The following is a 19,121-nucleotide window of genomic DNA, read 5'->3' as shown; positions in this document are numbered from 1 at the left end:
GAAGACCAAGTACACCTTTATAATAAAAATACCACCCTTTGTTGGCATACAAACTCTTCATTAGATATTTCTCAAATGTTTAAAAAGTTGGCCCAGAACCACACATGCTTTACCATGAGGTTCCGTCATAGCTGGAGGAAAGCAAGGCCGTCGGAGGTGGAGCCTGGGATGCCTCCATCCAAGCCCTCCTCTTGCAGACGGGCAGCTCGCCTGGGCTCACCTGTGAACCCAAACATAGCGCCACCTGCAGTGTTTGCGCAGAACCTCTGTGGCTGCCGGGAAGTCACACAGCCCTCGGTGGGTCCACAGCGGATCAACACAGACACGGCTGCACCTGAGATTCAGAAGAACGGGCGGACGGTGCCTTCCTGCATGTGTAAGAGGAATTCATGGAGCGAACAACCCAACAGAGGTAAACATTAGGGGCTGAAGTGACTCGAGCATATTAAGATGTAGTTTTTCTATTTAAGCTGGTTTCTCCAGTGCCTCCATCACCCCATCCATCTATCTGTAGACACAGAGAGGTGTTACTCAATGCCCAGGAGTAATGTAGCATTTAGTTTTGAAGGGTGCCATGAAACAAAGAGATGCGGAGTGTTGCCAAAGACTGGGACCCAAAAACTCAACTTCTCAGCTCCTGGCCTGGCTGAGCATGGGCCTCGGGCACTCCGGTATTCCAGGGAACTGTGGAGGCCGCTGGGAAGGAAGCTGTTTATTGGCATCATCTTGGATTCACTGAAGAAAGCCTCACGTCACAACCGCTGGGTGTTGAAAGGACACAGGCAGGGGGCGCCCCGGGGCAGCCAGGGGCCTTGTGGCATAGTCTTCCCCGTGCAGAAGCAAAGGAGAGCATCAGGTCACTCTGAAACCCTAGTGCAAACACACTGGCTGCCGCAGTGTAGACAGCCGGCCTGTGCTGGCCTGTGGCCAGGCCTGTGGCTTGCTCCAGCCACCCAGCTCAGCGACGTGGACACAGCAGGCTCTCGGTGTACAATCGGCTGTCATGAATCCTGTCTTTCTCATCCTAAATGCCCATCAATTTTGCAAAGCAAACTTACTTGAAGACATGTCAAAAGCTGTGCACGTCCCAGGTGGGTTGAAGAAGAGGCAACATTGGTGTAAAAGGAGCCAAGAATTCTCATTTGTTGATGAAAGGTAAAATTACACACCTGGCACGTGCTGCCTGGCTGACCAAGAGTGAAATGTTTTTTTCTGGCCTTTTTTCTAAATGCATTTGCTATGCTAGGCCGAAACAGAAATGCTATTCACATCTGGTGGACCAGACCTTATTTCCACTCTCTGGACATGCTCCGAAGCACGGGCTGAAGTAGATCAAGTCCCCAGGGAGCCCAAGCCTGATTCCAAGGAGATTGCCAATATTTTGGGAGGAGTAAACATCTTCTGAAGTTTTTTGTTTTCTAAAGCCAAAGAATGCACTTGCGCCTCCTGAGAGGGCGAAGAGGAAGAGAGAGGGGGAGAGGGGACAAGGGAGCAGAGACGGACAGCAAATTCACGCGGAGGAGGGAAGGTGGGGGACGCCAGGCTCCTCTGGGTGAGATGAAGATCTCCACCAGAGGCCCGTTTCAAAGGGGAAGGTGGCACATTTATTTTCAAAAGAGGCACTGCTCCTGGCTTCCTGTAAGCTCCACTTCTACCCTAATTAGAGAAGGAGGGTTTGATGGAGCTCAGGGTCATGGCCGAGGCTCTCCGGCCTGTGTGGATGAATGCACTCGCGAATCTCATCTCTCTGCTACTCCCTCCTCAGCCTGATGTCCAGCCCTGCCCTTGCACTCCAGTCTCATATGCTATTGCTCACCTGGCATCTTGTCACTGACTGTGCTTTCCTTAGAGGATGGTGGAGGACATCATCAACAGGGTGGGTGCAAAGGAGCTCACCAGGCCAGTGATGCAAAGTTAGATTCGGGGCCTTTGCCTCCTAACGTGTATGCAACATTGATGATCGAAAGAGAAAAAAACTGACAGTTGCCTAAAACGTAATTCCAGCTTCTCCTTCCAGATTTGTTTCATCTCCATTTTGTCGCAGTAAAGGACAGCCCCACCCACTCAGCCACCTAAGCCAGAACCCCATGTACCATGCACCAGTTCTCCTTCTCACTTGTCTGCTGAATTAAATCCTCAGCGAGCCTTGCCAACGACACCTTGGAGGCTCTCTCAGATGAGTCCACTTGCCTTTCTCCCCTCCTGGGTCTTCACCCATGCAATCACCAGATCGTGCCTGGAAGACAAATAAATGCACCTCCCTGGTTGACTCCTGCCTGGACATCCAAGGACCCAGCACCCAGGGTGAGCCTGTAACTCAGAGCAGAGCTGAGGGCTGCATGGACCCCCAAGGATCCAGCACCCAGGGTGAGCCTGTAACTCAGAGCAGAGCTGAGGGTGGCCACACTGCACAGAGCTCGCGTGCACCCTCCCTGCCCAGGCTCCCCAGGGCCTGGCCTGGCCGTTCTCCCTCCACTCCCCCGTCCCACTGCCCTCCTCCAGGCCTGTCACGCTCAGCTGTGCTGGCAGTGGGTGAGCATAAATCTTTAGCAATGGCTTTCTGGGGGAAAAAAAAGCCTGAGGTTTGTAGCATTCACAAATTCCTGTACTCATACTCCCCTCCGGACTAATTGCAAGCTAACCACTGGCTGACGAAATTCCTGCAAATGTAACTGTCAGCTCTTGGAAGCCGGGATGGCAGCTTTGGCATCTTGTCACTGACCGTGCTTTCCTTAGAGGATGGTGGAGGAGATCATCAACGGGGTGGGTGCAAAGGAGCTCACCAGGCCAGTGCTGCAAAGTCAGATTCGGGGCCTTTGCCTCTTAACGTGTATGCGACATTGATGATCGAAAGAGAAGAAATTGAACAAAAAGAGTTGCCTGGGTAAAAATCATATGGCATACCAGAAAGAAGTGAATTTTGCCCCATTTTTAGCTGCATTTTCTCTCCCTTAGAGCAAACTCCCAACTCAGAGGGACAGACAAAGGGGCAGAACAGGGGTGGGGGACGTGTCCCTCCACCATCAGATGAGGGCCATCATCTTATTCACAGCAGGACACGTGTGTCTTGTGTGGCCTTTGGGAAATGAACCCTTGGAACAGCATACTTTCTAACATGTCCCCCGTCGACACCGGGACGTGGTTATTGTGTAGGTTGGTAGGGCCCTGCGTCCTCAGTGTTAAGACTATAGGGCTGGGGAAGGGGGAGAGAGGGGAAGGCTGACAAATCAAGGGGTCAGATGAAACAGGCCTGAGGGCCAAGGCCTGAGTCACCCCCTTCCCGTGCTACACTAGGGCTCCAGCACCCAGTCTCTACTCCTCCCCTGCCTCCTCCCTGGCTCTGCCAGGCTTTGGGACCACTTCGCCTCGCTTGTAAGGGACTGCTGAGCCCTCGGTTGCCCCTGTTCCAGGAAGCACTGTGGGGGCTGGCCGCCCTCCGTGTAGCCTCGTGGGCATCCGTCCTCCCCTGTCTGTACAAAACAAGGAATGAGGGGTGGGAGGCGGGGTTGCTGCTCCCAGGGGGGGCAGAGTGCCTTCTGCGTTATGAGGCCAGTGGCATATAATAGCACGTGTTTGCGACTCTATCACAATAGTCAAATCTATTCACAATCAGCCCACATATGCTTCTCTGCTTGGAATATCCTCCCTCCCTTGTCCACCTGGAAACTTCTAGGCATCTTTAATCCTCAGCTCCAATGTCAGCTGGAGGAGTCTCCCTCTACCCTGGCCCCTGAGGGGTGTCCAGTGCCCTCCTCTCTGCAGTGCACTCAGATCCCCAGTTTACCTAGTTTCCAGCCCTATACTCTTAAGAGAGGATGCAGGGCCCCATCAGCCTACACTGTAACCCAGTCCCAGTGTCTGTCTGGAACTCGTCAGAAAGTACGCCATTCTAGGGGTCCCTTTCCCAAAGGCTGCGTGAGAGGACACATGAGCAGACGTGCACACTGACGTTGCATACACGTGGAGACAAAGGCCTCGAATCTGACTTTGCAGCACTGGCCTCGTGAGCTCCTTTGCACCCACTCTGTTGATGATCTCCTGCACCCTCCTCTAAGGAAAGCTCCATCAGTGACAAGTTGTGAAGCACAGTCAGGATGGCCACAGCAGCCATGCCGGCTTCCAAGAGCTGACAGTGACATTTGCAGGAATGTCATGAGCCAGTGGTTAGCTTGAAATCAGTCATGAGGGGAGTATGATTACAGAAGTTGTGATTTTTAGTAGAGATGAGGTCTCTCTATGTTGCCCAGGCTAGTCTCCAACTCCTGAGCTCAAGCAGTCCTCCCAGCTCAGCCTCCCAAAGTCACTGCAGTGCTCTTGCTGGAGACGCTCCATCCGGGAATTCTCCAACCCTTGGAGGCTGAGATTTTATACCTCCCCTAGTGATTCATTCCTACTTCATTCATTCTCCAAGTAGATTTTGAGTGTCCACCACATTGCCCCATCTGCTGGGGACACAGAGCGGGTCACACCAAGGGACTCCCCTTGCACATAGGGTTGATGTTGTGGTTCACCTGCTGTTTACTTATGTGCCCCACCCCCCAAAACACACACAGAGTTGCTCAGTGTCTCTTGCAGAGTCTACCTTAAAGTCCCTTTGTCCTGAATGAAGATACCTCGCTCGGCCCAGGTGCTCGGAGTCACAGCCGCCTGCAGGATGCCTCCGAGGGGCTGAGGCGTTTCATCAGTATCCACATGGGCCTCATACAGACCAGGAGTTAAGGGCCACCTATCTAAGGATTCAGAGAAACAGGAAAAATACCAATGAAAAGATACTTTTTTTTTCTTTTTTTCCAGTTTTATGGAAGGATAATTGACAAGTAGAAATTATATATATTTAAGGCATACAACATGATGTTTTGATATGTGTATAAATTGTGAAATGATTGCTGCAATCAAGCTAATTAAAACATCTATCATATCATGTAATTATCTTTTTGTGTGTGTGTTGAGCATATCTGAGATCTACTCTGTTAGCAAATTTCAACTATATAATACACTGCTATTAACTACAGTAATCACACTGTACATAAGATTCCCAGAATTATTCAGCCTGCATAAATGGAAGTTTGTTTCCATTGACTAACTCCTCCCCAGTCCCCCCAGTGCCCTGGCCAGCCCCTGTAGTCACCATTCTATTCTCTTCTTCAGTGAGTTTGGCTTTTTCAGATTCTGCATATACATGAGATCGTGCAGTGTTTGTCCTTCTATAACTGGCTTATTTCCCTTAGCACTGTATCCTCTACTTCTGTCCACGTTGTCACAAATGACAGGATTTCATTCTTTTTAAAAGCTGGATGATATTCTGTTGTGTTTGTACACAACATTTCCTTTACCTGTTTATCTTTGGACACTTAGGTCGCTTCTGTATCTTGGCTATTGTGAATAATGCTGCAATAAATATGAGAGTACAGGTATTTCTTCAAGACACTGATTTATTCTCCTTTGAATATATCCTCCTAAGTGGGATTGCTGGATCATATAGTAATCCTGTTTTAAATTTGTTGAGGTACCTCTATACTCTTTTCCGTGATGGCTGTACTGGTTTACATTCCCGCCAGTAGTGTGCTGAGCTCTCTCTTCTCCACATCCTCCCCAACGCATAGCTTTTTCATCGTAGCCATCCTAACAGGTGTGGGGGCGATAGCTTGGTGTGGTTTTGATATGTATTTCCCTGATGATTAATGATGCTGAACATTATTTTCAAATACCTGTTGGCTATTTGTATGTCTTCTTTTGTGAAATATCTATTCAGGTCCATAGCCCACTTTTAAATTATTTGTTGTCTTCCTATAGTTTAAGTTCCCTACATATTTTAGACATTAACCCCTTATTAGGTTAATTAGGTGTCGTTTACAAATATTCTCTTCCACTCCATGGACTACCTCTTCACTCTGTTGATTGTTTCCTTTGCTGTGAAGAAGCTTTTCAGTTTGGTCCCATTTGTATATCCTTGCTTTAGTTGACTGTGCTTTTGGAGTCATATCCAAAAATTAATTGCCAAGACCTACATCAAGAAGCTTTTCCTTATGTTTTCTGCTAGTAGTTTTACAGTTTCAGGACTTAACATTTAAGTCTTCAATCTATTTTGAGTTGATTTTTGTATATGGTATGATATGAGTCCAATTTTTTTATTCTGCATGTGGATATCCAGTTTTTCCAATACCATTTATTTGAAGAGACTCTCCTTTCCCCAAGATGTGTTCTTGGCACCTTTGTTGAAGTTCGGTTTATTACTTTCCTCTCTATTATATTCCACTGGTTTGTGTCTGGTTTTATGCCAATATCATACTGTTTTGATTATGAAAGATTTGTGGTATATTTTAAAATCAGGAAATGTGATGCTTCTAGCTTTATTCTTTTTTTCCAAGATTGCTTTGGCTATTTGAAGTCTTTTATGGTTCCATATGAGTTTTAGGATTTTTTTTCTATTTCTGTGAAAAATGTCATTGGAATTTTGATAAAGATTGTCTTGAATCTATAGATTACTCTAGATAGTATTGGCATTTTAACAATATTTATTCCAATGCATAAAAATTGAGTATCTTTCCATTTATTATCTTCAGTTTCTTTTATGAATATTTTATAGTTTCCAGTGTACAGAGAAAGATACATTTTTTCTTAAAATAATTCTTTTGAGAAGTGGTGATGGTATCATGACTGTATTTGAGAATCGTGGAGCTTTTCTTTTTTTTCTGAGACAGGTCTCACTCTGTCAACCAGGCTGGAGTGCAGTGGTGCATTCTTGCCTCACCACAATCTCTGCCCTCCCCCCAACCCCAGGCTCAAGCAATCCTCCCACCCTAGCCTCCTGAGTAGCTGGGACTACAGGCATGCACCACCATGTCCGGCTAATCTTTTGTATTTTTAGTAGACATGAGGTCTTGCCATGTTGCCCAGGTTGGTTTCGAAATCCTGAGCTCAAGCAATCTGCTCACCTTGGACACCCAACATGCTGGGATTACAGGTGTGAGCCACCGCACCCAGCCCATGAACCTTTTAAGAAAGGCAAATGACTATGTCATACAAAAGGGTTGAGAGACACCCAACAAAAAAGAAAAGAACTTATTATGCAGCCAAGTTGAATAAAAAAGTCTTTAGTCCGCAATAAAACATTTGAGCAGATGACTAATTTCTACATCAGAATTTGATATAAAATTAAGAATTATTATAGCTAATAATTGTAATTAATATAATTAATAATTATAGTTAAGATAAAATCAGTTTATTTTTATTTTAAATAAGTAGTATATGTACATAGTATAAACATTAAAGAGACACAATGGGTAAGTAGTGAAAGCCTCTCATTCTGTGGACCATGCTTTGGTTTTAGGTCTAAGACTCTTTGCTTATCCTTATGTTTTCATCTACAAGGGCTGGCATAACAACATACCACAGCCTGGGCAGCTTAAACAATATAAATTAATTTCCCACAGTTCTGGAGGCTGGAAGTCCAAGACCAAAGTGCCGGCAGGGTTGATTTCTGGTGAGGTGTCTCTTTCAGGCTCATGGATGACTGCATTATCAGTGTCCTCACATGGCCTTTCCTCTGTGTGTGTGTGTGTTATGGGAGGAGAGAGTGCTCTGGTGTCTCTTCCTATTCTTATAAAGACACCAGTCCTATCATATCAGGGCCCCACCCTTATGATCACATTTAACTTTATTCTATCTCCTATCTCCAAATACAATTACATTGGAGGGTAGGTCTTCAACACATGAATTTAAAGGCAGGGAGCACAATTCAGTTCATAATATCCTAATTCTAAAATATATTATTCTATGTTTTGTCTAAAAGTTCTATAGTTTTAGGTTTTACATTTAACCCATTTATACCCAAGGTTGCAATTATTTGAATTTTTGCAATCAGACCTTGGTGATGACCTTGAGCAGTAGGATATAAATAACTCCCACGTGCTTACTCTTCTGATAATGGAACACTGGGCATAAATGGGCTAAGTTCATGATTCTTAAAAAGATGAGTGAATTTTTTTGAAAAAGGTGTGAAATTAGGTTGAGGTTCTACTTTCAATTTAATTTTTACCTATATTTGTCCAATTTCTCTAGCAACTATTGTTAAAAGACTATTCCTCCTCCATTGAATTGTTTTTTCATCTTGATCAAAAATCAGTTGGACATATTTTTATGGATCTAATTCTGTGTTCTCTATTCTGTTCCATTGATCTGTGTATTTATTTCTCCAGCAATACCATACTGCTGTATAACTATAGAGTAAGGCTTAACATCATATGGAGTTTCACTTTATATTTATTCTTGAAATTGTTTTAGTAATTCTTGGTTTCTTGCCTTTCCATATAGTTTTAGTTGCCTATATTTTTTCCATATAGTTTTAGAATAAGCTTATCTATGTCTACAAAAATTATTGCTGAAAGTTTGATAGGAATTGCATTACATCTATGACCCAAATTGAGAAGAACTGACATCTTTACTATGTTAGGGCTTCTGATCCATGAACATGGTATGCATCTTCACAGATCTTACTTAGGTCTTCCTTGATTTATTTCATCAGCATTTTATAATTTAAGAATACTTATTCTGTACATGTTTTGTTAGGTTTTGTTACATTTTATTTATTTGGGGTCATTATAAATTGTATTGTGTTTTAAATTTTAGTCTCCACGTCTGTCACTAATATTTAGAAATATAATTGATTTTTGCATATTTATCTTGTATGCTGCATCCTTGCTAAACTCACTTATTAGTTCCACAGGATTTTGTTTTGTTTTTTACATCTCTTGGGATTTTCTGTGTCAATAATCATATTACCTGCAAATTGATGCAATTTCACATCTTTCTTTTCATTCTGTATACCTTTTTTTTTTGTCTTATCTTATTATTGTGGCTCAAACTCCTAGTGTTATGTTGAATAAGAGTGATGGGAGCAATTATTTTGCTTTATTTCTAATCAAGTTGAAAAAGTTTCTATCTATTAGTAGTTTTCTGAGAATGTTTACCATGGATGGGTATCTTTTTTATTACTATTTTTAAGCCACTTTTATCGCCTGTTAGTCTGTTAAGAGGTGGCTGATAAGAGTAAAGCAAGTCCACTTTAGGCATGTGTACTAGACAAAACAGCACTATTTTAATTTTAATATTCCACTCTTAAAATATACTGAATTTAACAACTGAAAGGACATGAAAAATATCCTTTCGAGTTAGAATGTAGATAAGAAATTGGAGCCAGAAACTCAAAAGCCTGGAAGGAAATTTAAATTATAAGCAAACATTAAAGTATAAGAATATATGTACACTTAAAACTATAATAAAATGAATATGTATGTAACCAACAACCAGAGGAAGAACATTCCAGCACCCTAGAAAGCCACCTTTCTGTTCCTGCTTTTTTCTTCTCCCTTAGAGATAGACATTATTCAGATGTTGCTGGGTAGTATTGCCTTGTTTTTCTTTATATATGTCCTTATACAGTGCAGCTTAGTTTCATGACCTTAATTTTTATACACTTAGGGCAAGATACTATGGTACATAGATTTATTATTCTTTTGTTACTATCACCAATCTTACCTATGAGTTATAAAATAAGACAGGAGTAATTAACTGAAAGCAGGCGCTATCATGAACAACAAACTTCTTCAATCTTAAATTCTGATCTGGTCAATCTTTCATTGAAGTGGACATGCCAAGGTCACCAGTAGTGATGGCACCTTGATAAAATCTTTTAAATTTCTCTGTCCTCCCCTTCTTGAAGCTATTAAAGGGGAGGACATATCAAAAGGAGGAAAAAGAAAAGCCTGGAGATAATTTATGAACTGAGCTGTCCATTCCAACTTATATTGACTATAATTTCTTATCTGCTTATTCTTTTCTTTGAAGAGAGAATCTCCCTTGCTAAAAGACCTAGGGTGGTGCCAGAAACATAGTGGTGATTTAATAAGTATTTTTATGATGCTGTTGATAAAACTCTGTACTGTTAGAGAACTCTTCCTAAAGAGCCACGTTCAGTATACTCCAGTTCTAAAGTTTTATTGTTGCTATTACTCCCTGGCTCAGAAACGTATAGTGACTGTGATGGTTTAACTTATGTGTCCAATTGGCTGGGCCATGGTACTCCGCGTTTGACCAATCTGTTTCGATATTGCTGTGAAGGTATTTTTTAGATGAGATAAACACTTAAGTCAGTAGACTTTGAGTAAAGCAGTTGGGCTTCTATAGTGGTTGAGCCTCATCCAGTCAGCGGAAGGTCTTGAGAGGAGAAAGGATTCTGCCTCTAGAGGGGCTTTGAACTCAGGACTGCAACATCAACTTTTCCCTAAGTCTGTGGCCTGCTGGCTTGCCCTGCAGATCTTAGACTTGCCAGCCTCCAATACTGCATGAGCTAGTTCCTTGATAGCATTCTCCCTCTGTCTCCCTCCCCCCGTGTATATCACACAAACACGCACGTACGCGCACACACGTATATGTAATTCACTCATATATATATACACATACTATTGGTTTTATTTCTCTGGATGACTGCAAATAATATAGTGACTCCCTATTGCTGCTCATAAAACGTGACTTTGTTTCCTGGAGTCTGAGACTCACCATAGTTGGGTCTGACCTCATGCATGTAGCTGTATGAACCTCTACCCTCTACTCAGTTCTATTCTGGTCATGCATAGCTTTTCATGGACCAGCATTCAGTTCCTACCTCGATGGGCCATTATTCTGTGGATTGAATACCTCCCTTTCTCTTGCTTTGAGCAAACTCCTACCCATCCTAGGATGGGTAGTTCAATTCCGTATCCTCTGTGATTATATCTAACACGGTCATCCACAGTGACATCTAGCTTTCTAGTCCTCTTCGGTCCCCCATTTAGACCTCCATCAGAAGTTATAGACAAGCCTAGTCTGTGCTGGGGAACATGCCAGACGCTGGGGAAGCCGAGATGTGGTATCTCTTGCGGGATCTCACAGCTTGGGGGCCGAGGCAGCTGCCTGACTAGTTGGAACACAGTGTGATGGAGCAGCGGGTAGGAGGAGACAGGAAGAAAGAGGTGTTGATCCCAGCAGCCTGGCAGCGGCGGAAGCACTGTGATCAGTCGAAGGAAGTGGAATAGCAGAAATGTTAGAGATTTTCTGAGAGCCAAATTCAGGGAAAAGCCAGCCCATTCTCAAGTTTAATGAGTCCTAGACAACCTGAAAACAAAAGTGTGACCCACGGACCTGGTAGGCAAAAGACCCTTCCTCTAGGGACAGCCATGCTGGAAGGGTTGAGTCTAGGCAAATGTGAAAATAACACAGATAACAAGAACTGTCCCTTTCCATTGGGACAAAGACAAGGAGTTGAGGGCCAGAAACCCAGCGCCTGGAGGGAAATGGAAATTCTAGACATGCTCCACACTGTGCCAGGGAGCCTCTCTCTGTGATTTATCTCAGCTCGAAGCCATTTGTGCCCTCAAATGCCAGAGAAGATGTTCGTTACACATTCCAAACACCCATGGGCTGCGCTGGAGTGAGCAGGGCACAGGCTGGGTTTTTTTGGGCTAAGGGAAGCAAAAAAGCCCCAAATAGCACCGTCCTCATGGCCAACGCCCAACAGTGCAGGGTTACGTGCCTCACAGAGTGCAAACTTCTCATGGGGTCCACTGTGTCTTCTGCTACCATCCTTTCACTCAAGGGGTGAAGGTGCTCGACATTTTAGGACAGGAGAAAATACGAACACAAAAACAGTATGATTTTAAGAAGAAGAGCTGGCTGAGCTGGCGGCCACTGTGGAGCAGGGGCTCCTGAGCTGGCCTTCTGGGGTGCACGGCTGATACTGCAGACCTGCCAGATCTCCAGGCACCGACTCGCGCAGCTTGAGCAAAGACAAGCTCAGTGGTACACATGTCCCACAGCGGGTTAAGGCAAAACTCTTTCGTTGGTGTTTGGTAGGCTTGTTGGCATTCGGCTCAGCACAGCACATATAACTTCAATCACTGTAAACATTTCTAATCCCTGCTGGATAATCAGGAGTCCTGCAATGCCTAGTTCCCCTCCTCTCTGCTACCTGCAGGGAACCAACAATGCAATTCCTGCCTCCCCACAGTGTCTCAGTCCACACCCACTTCTACACAGGTGCTTTTTATTGTGCCCCCAACTCTGTCAACAGTTATTTAAACTTTTTTCTGAAACTCAGGACTAGCAAGATCTGCCCATGTGTTTCCTTCAGTCTCCTGTGGAGCCGCCTTGGCAGGGAACCTGAGGAGGGGGTGGGCTCAGGGGACGGCACCTGGGTCCAGTCGGCATGCTGAGCACATGGCTCTCTCCAGATGACTGGGCTGAGGGCAACTTGGTGGAGATGGGTGTATTTGTGTGTGTTTCGTGTGTGTGTGCGTGTGTGTGTATGGATTTATGTGTCTGTAGGTGTGTGTATTACTGTTTCCATGTATGTATGTATAGTATGTGTTTATATGTATGTGTATATTTGTGTGTATATGTGTGTGTGAATGTGTTTATGTGTATTGGTTTCAATGTCTGTGTGTAGTGAGTTTATGCGTATATGTGGTTGTGTGTACATGTGTGTTTGTGTGTATGTGTGTTGGTATGACTGTGTTAATGCATATTTGCTTCTACATGTGTAGTGTGTTTGTATGTGTGTACATGCATTTGTGTATATGTGTGTTTGTGTGATGTGTTTATGTGTATTTGTTTCTATGTAAGACTGTGTTTATGTGTAATGCATGTGTGTTTGCATGTTTGTGTGACTGTGTTTATTTGTTTCTATGTCTGTGGGTCTGTGTGTACTGTTTGCGTGTATGCGTGTGTTTCTGTGTACATGTATGTGTGTGTGTGTGAATGTGTTTATGCACATTTGTTTCTGTCTGTGTGTAGTGTGTGTCTGTGTTTATGTGTAATGCATGTGTGTATGTGTGTGTGACTGTGTTTATGTGTATTCGTTTCTATGTGTGTCTGTGTGTAGTGTGAGTCTGTGTGTGTGTGTGTGGTTTCTGTGTACATGTATGTGTGTATGTGTATTTGTGTTTCTGTGTATGTCTGTGTGTGAAACATGTCCTGTTTCCTTAGGGACACCTGGACGGTTTTCTCTCTTGGCTGCGCTGCAGGCTCCTGATGAAGTGCCTGGTTTTAGACCAGGCTCCTTCACTTCTCTGAGCACGTGGGGTACCCTTTCAATCTAGAAACAAGCTTTCTATGCCTGGGAGATTTTCCGAGGTCACTCCTGCCCCTGTGGTGACCTTGGGTGGTCCCTCCCCTGGGTGTGGGCCGAGCTTTAGTGACTCACTCCTGATGAGTAGAATACAGCAAACTGGCAGGTGACATGGTTGAGTTTAGGTCATAGAAAGACTGCGGCTTCTGTCTTGGGTGCTTTTCTTGTTTGCTATTGGGCCTCTTGGCCTGGGGGAAGCCAGCGGCCATCTGGGAGGCAGTGCTATGGCAAGACCACATGGTGAGGGACTGGGCCTCAGGAGGGTGCCCCCTGTCATGCTCTGGGACAAGAGCCCAGCCCCAGTCACTGTGTGAGCTGCCTGGAGCCAGAGGACCCACAGGAGCTACACCTGTTCCCCACCCACAGAAACTCAGGTAATAAATGCCTGTTTTTCCCAGCTGCTAAGATTTGGGGTAATTTGTGATGCAGCAAAATGTAACTGATGCAGAGATCAGTACCTGGAAGTGAGGTGCTGCCAAGACGACCCCTGCAATATAAAAGAACCTTTGAAACTGGGGAGTAGGTGGAAGGTGAGGAATTGGAAGAATTCTGGGGAGTGTACTGGTGAGAGCTTAGACCCCTGCACACACTCTTCATGGAATTCTGGACTTCCAGGAGGCAGCAGGAGGAAGCTTTCAGGAAGGTCAGGAAAATCTTATTTTTCTGGAGGAAGTGGGGCCTGGTTAACAAGTGGCAACAGTTCAGCGACACAGCTGCCTGTTGCTGCATGGAATTAGAAAACAGGCAGAGTCACTTTGGGATGCCGAGGTGGGTAGATCACTGAGGTCAGGAGTTCCAGACCAACCTGGGCAACGTGGTAAAACCTCGTCTCTACTAAAAATACAAAAATTAGCTGAGTGTGGTGGCTGGTGCCTGTAATCCCAGCTACTTGGGAGGCTCCGGCAGGAGAATCACCAGAGCCTGGCAGGCAGCGGTTGCGGTGAGCCGAGATCACGCCACTGCACTCCAGCCTGGTCAACAGAGCGAGACTCCATCTCAAAAAACAAAAAACAAAAAACCCCAAAAAACAAAAAAGAAAACAGGCAGAGTGCTGACAACTGACAATAGGGCTGCAGCTAAGGAGGCCCCTGGGAGTGTGGAATGTGCCCGCCTTGTTAACTGGCTTGGCTGGAGGGTGAGGTTTCTTTCTCATGTGTCTCTCTCCTTTCTTGGGGAAGGCATGTTGGGTGGAACTGGCTGCTCCGCAGGAAGGGCCGTGAGTGAAAAGGGGAGTGCCACTCTCGATCTGGCTCAGGGTTTTGACTTTTCATATTTCTTTCAAAGTCTGTGATGGCTTCATTGTTTTTTCTCTTGAGCAGCACCATCCAAGGACCCGCCATTTCCAGGAAGTCTTTGGAACCCCTAACTGTCCCCATCTCTTCAATTTGCTCTCTGCCCCATCCACTCTGGGGAAGCCTCGGCTTCCCTCTCCTCTCTTCAGGTCCCCACTCCCCTTTGGGCCTGTCTGGTGAGGGGGACGGGCAGAGCTGGAGGAGGAGCAGGAGGGAGGAGGGAGGCTGTCTCTCCTGTCCTCCTTCCGGCAGGCTTGCGCCTGTGCACACTCGGGCTCTCTACCCAGTCTCTGGCTTATTGGGTCCGCTTGAGTCTTTGCCTCTCACAGGAGAGGCTGTCCTCAAATGTCTGGTGACTGCTGGTGTCTGCTGCTATGTAAGGGTGACAAGACATCGCTGCTTGGTGGCTCTAAGTGTGTGGTGAGGTCTGGGGACCAAGTTCTTGCCGTCGAGGAGCCTGGCTGCCACGTCCTTGGGGGAATCCCGTTGTCACCATCTTCACCCTGATCTTTTTGTGCCAGCTGGACCCGACTGCATCTTGGATTTTCCCTCTGCTAAGTTGCTTCCTACTGTCTGTCTGCTTTCCAGCTTCTGGAATTTTCTTGCATGTTGTCTCCTCGTCTTTTTCCTTTTTCCTTATCCCTTTACACCTTTAAAGCCGCCTCATGCTTGCTTTGCAGGCACGTTGTGGAGGGCGGGAAGGTTTGCACCCACCTCTCCTCTTTGCTGGGAGAAATCTCAGTGTGGTTTAGCTGCTGCTTCTGTTTCTCTTTCATTTTTTGATTGTTTGGTTTTGATTGTTTTGTTTGGCTTTGTGGGGGTTTAGTGGATATACATTTTTCTTATTTGGAACAAAAATAGTAAAGTAAGATATAAAACAAGCCCATTACTAACTCTTACCATTGTTCCAACTGCAGAGCGCAGACATTTCCAATTTTCTGAATTAAAACATGCTCATTTCTCCTGATATTTTAGCACCTCTGAGGTGAGGGTGACTTAAAGAGACTTGCAAGAAAGTATTGAGTCATAATTTAATTGGAGGTATTTTTTTCTTCTTGTACTGATAGATAAAATAATGGCATGCTTCCTATAGATATTTCATATATAATCCCATATTTTACAGGTGGAAAATGAATTAGAAAAAAAGGATCACAAAATGACCTGGCAAATTCTTAAAATAATAACAAATTCTAAAATTGAATAAAGGGCTGAAAATTGCCTCCGATGATCCAAATTACCAATACTGAGTAATACACAAAAAACAAAATGTTCCCATTATTTTGGCTACATAGTTCCAACCACACTTTCCTGTAGACCAGCATTGCAAATTATATGCAGTCAGAAGTGCCAAGCCTTCACACAACCTGAGTCCCTGAATTTAACATGAGGCCGAGGAACAGACTGCAAAGCTTATTGCATTGTCTAATGTAAGCACCAATTTCTTTGCTATCCTTGAACTAAGCTGCCTCCTTCCAGGTAACAGAATCAAAACAGTCATGATTTCCTTTGCTCCTAGTGGATCGAGGCACGCTTACACAGAAGTGCTTCCTGGCTTTTTAATCGCCTGTCCGTGTGTCATGTGGAAGTACATGGCGCGTGTCTTGCTGTATTGCCTGTGGTACAGTGGTGTGGTTATTAAACTTGGTTCTATCGTTCAAAAAAGCATTTGGAGACGCTCAAGCATGTACAAGAATGAATAATTACTTAGGAGATAGAGGAAAGAGGTTCTAAGTGCTCAAAGAGACTTACTGAGGGCAGATAAGCCAGGAAGCAGCAGACAGGTGCTGTGTAATTTTCCACCTTCCCTTCTGCCAGCGCCTCCAGCCATGCAGGGCCTGGCATGCCTACACCTTCCTGTCCAGGGACCCTGGGGCACAGACGTGCTGCTCACTCCCCAGCCTTGCACATCCTATGTGCACCCCTGTGAGCCATGGACACATTGTGGGCATCTGGCATAGCCAAGGATGCTCCTTTGTCAGCTATAGGAGAGGAGCCTGTGTGCATGGCGTCCTTGGAGCTGGCCTCGGCAGAAATGCCATTAGCGTCAGTGCTCTTGTGGCTAAATTACTGTAAAGGCATCAAAGAATAAATCCGGTTTTATTTGGGCAAGCATCTGGACATATAGAAATAGTAATAAAATGTCCAAAATAATGTAACTGAATCTCCACCTTAGGGCACTGTTTTACAGAGAGGAAAGGAGCTAAGGAATTTGCCCAGGATGGGGGCAAAACTAGTCAAGCCCAAGGAGATGATGGCTTCCCGTGTAAAAGCCAGAGGAGGCTGCTGGGATTAAGAGGAAGCAAAGTCAGTTGATGATGGATGATGGTTCCAGGAAGGATGTAAAATCCCGTTGGCACTGTAAGATCAAGGGACAAATGTCTTTTTTGTTGCGGTTTCCATTACTATGTAGCCCAGGCACTATGCTATTTGTCTGAAATACCTAAGGATTTTTCTCTTTGTATGATTCATTTTAATACTCAGCTTAGGGCTGAGGGAGGAGGGCAGAAGTGGAGGGTTAATGGCACGCTGTCCTGGCCTGTGTGTTGTGCTAGGGAAGAGAGGGAAGAGGAGGGAAAACTGCTGAAGGTGATCAAAGCTTTCTTTATTGGAGTATCTTCTTACGCTGCTTTCTGCCAGTATAAATCGTACCTGTGTGGTCCATACTGCCCCAGAGTATTCTTGGCAAGCTTTCTGTTGCCATTTTAAAACTTTTTTTCTTTAAAGGTGGGTCTCACATGAAGAAAGGAGGAAGGGATCTCTAGACTGACTTAACAAGGAGCAAAAATTCGAAAGTAGTTTAGATCATCTAAGTTTAGAATAAGATGCCTCCTAGGAAGTTCACTAGATCTCCTCCTCTTTCCATGAGCACATCTTGTGCCTTAATGAGCCTTGGTAGTGGTCAGCCTTTATTAGCTCTGCAGCTGATAGAGTCTGCAAGTTCCATATACTAATGAAAGTTGTTTCCTGATTGGAAAGGCTAACATGGCCTCTGGATATTATTACAAATAGACTTCAATAAACTTGGGCTATGTATAATAGCAGTGGCAACATGTTTCAACTTGAGGTAAGGTTGGTTATTTAGATAGATCATATCTCCAACACCAGAACTACATCCTTTCAGAATGGCACAAGCATCTCCCATCAACTTTACAGGGACAGTTTTCACTGTAAATGCAGCAGTCTTGTGTCTGGCTTTCTTTGGAAACATTATCTTGGGATTGAAGCATTACCAGTAAGTCAGAACCAACTGTGAAGGGCTTTCTCCTTTGGTCTGGTGGTGGATCTTAAACACTATGCAGAAGGCTGAGTCACTGAATGAGTGTGTGTTTGTGTATATGTGCACACACACATTTCTTAGTGAAACGGCCCATGGTTTTCATCATACCTCAAAAGGGTTTATGGTTTCAAAAAGTTTAAGAACTGATTATCTTGACATCAGGCAGGAGATTCTGGACCCCAAGCCTTTTCTCACTCTAGTTCACATATTCTTCAGTAGTTTCTGAGATGGAGAATATTGGACGGTAGAGATCCTGTACACCAAACTGAAAATTGAGTTGAATTCTGCTCCTACCACTTCCTAGCTGTGTAAATCCAGGTAGTTTCTGTAGTCTCCCAGGATCTTATTTTTCATCTGTAAAATAACCATTTTGTAGAGTTTCCATGAAAGTTAATTAGATAATGTATGTAAAACACCCATCACATTCCAACCATTTATTAAAAATTTCCATAAAGGAGACATCATATTACCTGACTTCTAAGTATACTATAAGGCTACAGTAACCCAAACAGTATGGTACTGTCACAAAAATAGACACATAGACCAAGGTACAAAATAGAGGACCCAAAAATACAGCCATATACCTTTAACCATCTGATCTTCAACAAAGTCAAGAAAAATAAGCAATGGAGAAAGGATTCCCTATTCAATAAGTCGTGATGGAATAGCTGGCTAGCCATGTGTAGAAGATTAAAACTGGACCCCTACCTTTCACCATGTACAAAAATTAACTCTAGATGGATTAAATATTTAAATGAAAGACCTCGAACTATAAAAATCCTAGGAGAAAACATAGAAAACACCATCCTGGATATCAGTCTTGGCATAGAATGTATTACTAAGTCCTCAAAAGCAATTGCAACAAAAACAAAAATTGACAGGTGGGACCTAATTAAACTAAAGAGCTTCTGTACGCAAAAGAAACTAGCAACAGAGTGGACAGACAACCCACAGAATGGGAGAAAATATTTGCAAACTATGCATCGGACAAAGGTCTAATGTCCAGAATCTGAAGGCACTGAAACAACTCAATAAGCTAAAGAACAACCTCACTAAAAAGTGGGCAAAGGACATGAACAGACACTTCTCAAAAGAAGACATGCGAGAAGCCCACAAACATATTAAAAATGCTCAGCATCACTGATCATCAGAGAAATGCAAATCAAAACCACAGTGAGATACCATCTCCCACCACTCAGAATGGCTACTATTAAAAAGTCAAATAGCAACAGATCCTGCTGAGGCAGCAGAGAAAATGGAATGTTTATACACTGTAGGTGGGAATGTAAATTATTTCAGCCACGGTGGGAAGAAGTTTGGGGATTTTTGAAGAACTAAAAATAGAACTCCCATTCGACCCAGCAATCCCATTACTGGGTATGTATCCAAA

This window comes from Chlorocebus sabaeus, chromosome 13 (assembly GCF_047675955.1).
Source record: "Chlorocebus sabaeus isolate Y175 chromosome 13, mChlSab1.0.hap1, whole genome shotgun sequence".
NCBI classification, from domain to species: Eukaryota; Metazoa; Chordata; class Mammalia; order Primates; family Cercopithecidae; genus Chlorocebus; species Chlorocebus sabaeus.
Note: the sequence above shows the minus strand (reverse complement) of the source record.